This window comes from Schistocerca piceifrons, chromosome 5 (genome assembly GCF_021461385.2).
Source record: "Schistocerca piceifrons isolate TAMUIC-IGC-003096 chromosome 5, iqSchPice1.1, whole genome shotgun sequence".
Lineage (NCBI taxonomy): Eukaryota > Metazoa > Arthropoda > Insecta > Orthoptera > Acrididae > Schistocerca > Schistocerca piceifrons.
Window position 1 is genome coordinate 374,931,522 of NC_060142.1, and position 1,749 is coordinate 374,933,270.

Genomic DNA, 1,749 nt, shown 5'->3' on the forward strand with positions numbered 1-1,749 from the left:
ACCAAAGGAAAACAGAGCACAATTGAACATGCAAACATCGTCGGCTGGAAGCTAATCAACGATGGCTACTACACAGTTCTTCGAAGGACGTCGTCAAGAACAGAAAATATAAAAGAACAAAACCACTCGTAGGAGCTGTCAAAGACGACAACGCGTCCACTACACACACCACCGTGGAGGCTCCGTCGACTCATTGCTCGGTCGCCGGGTCGCCGCTGGAGCTCCTCTGGCTAACGCTAGAGGGCTTTGCCCGCTTACCCAGTACACAAGTCTGAAGCGGCGGGTCTCTTAAAATAACACTGTAGCCCACCACGGCCGATGACGAAGGAAAACACTGAAAAGTACAACACGAAGGAGGTTGCCAGAATGAGATTTTCACTCTGCAGCGGATTGTGCTTTGATATGAAACTTCCTGGCAGTTTTAATCTGCCAGGAAGTTTCATATCAGCGCACACTCCGCTGCAGAGTGAAAATATCATTCTGGAAACATCCCCCAGGCTGTGGCTAAGCCATGTCTCCGCAATGTCCTTTCTTTCAGGAGTGCTAGTTCAACAAGGTTCGCAGGAGAGCTTCTGTAAAGTTAGGAAGGTAGGAGACAAGGTACTGGCAGAAGTAAAGCTGTGAGGACGGGGCGTGAGTGGTGCTTGGGTAGCTCAGTTGGTAGAGCACTTGCCCGCAAAAGGCAAAGGTCCCGAGTTCGAGTCTCGGTCCGGCACATAGTTTTAATCTGCCAGGAAGTTTCACGGAGGAGGATCGTTATTGAACACTCGTGCGACCCATCCTAGAATATTGCTTAAATGTGTGGGAGGCTTATCAGACAGTGCTAACATATGGTACCGAACATATACAAAGAAGAGCAGCACCAATGGTTACAGGTTTGTTTGTTCCGTGGGAGAGTGTCACGGAATGCTGAGGAAATTGAACTTTAAAATGGAGCAAACTATCCTGAGAATGTCTGCTTACAAAATTTCAAGAGGCTGCATTAAATGACGAATCTAAGAATTTATTATAACACCTTGCGTATCGCTCCCGTAGGGATCACATTAATTTCAGCGCACACTGAGCAGTTTGTAGAGTCACTCTTCCCGCACTGCGTGCGTGACAGGAAAGGGAAGAATCCCTAATAACCGGTATAGAGAGAAGTACCGTCTGCCATGCACTTCAGTGTTGTTCGCAGCGTGTGGGTTTGGATGAAGTTCTGACCAACATAAAATTAAAAAGACTTCATAAGCAATGTGATCCATGGGATTCGAAAAGCCCTAGCGACGGACGTTTTACGGTACGTCGATGTCAGAAGACAAACGCATAGCTAGAATAAGGAAAATGTCAACACTAGTGATAAAACTAGTGCAAAAGTAGCGTCTCGTACCCAACAGTGCTTCACAGTCTAACTGGAGTTCAGATAGTGAGGTCTTTTTTTTTTTTTTTTTTTTTTTTTTTTTTTTTTTTTTTTTTTTTTTTTTTTTTTTTTTTTCGGGAGCATCAAATGCAGCACTCGAGGATGACATCGAAATGACATGCACGGTTTTGGGACTGTCTTTGCTACTGATCCCTCAAATTATATATTGTGTCAGTCACTTCAGTAATCGCAATATGAAAGAGCCTGTCATTGTTTCTGATTTAAGAATGCATTTTAAAGTTTGAGTATTCAAGTATATGTATCAGTTTTCTGCTGCTGTGGATGACGACGAATCGAATTTCAAAACGGATCACCAAAATAGTGCAGTAAAGTAACATTAGCAGCAGCTA

The 1,749-nt window shown here is 44.1% G+C and overlaps 1 non-coding gene across 1 annotated transcript; it reads left to right on the forward strand.

Annotated features, from left to right (window-relative positions):
• Positions 1-641: 641 nt before the first annotated feature.
• On the forward strand, positions 642-716 carry Trnal-caa. The gene has a single exon. It is a non-coding gene; the product is annotated as a tRNA-Leu (tRNA).
• Positions 717-1,749: the final 1,033 nt, after the last annotated feature.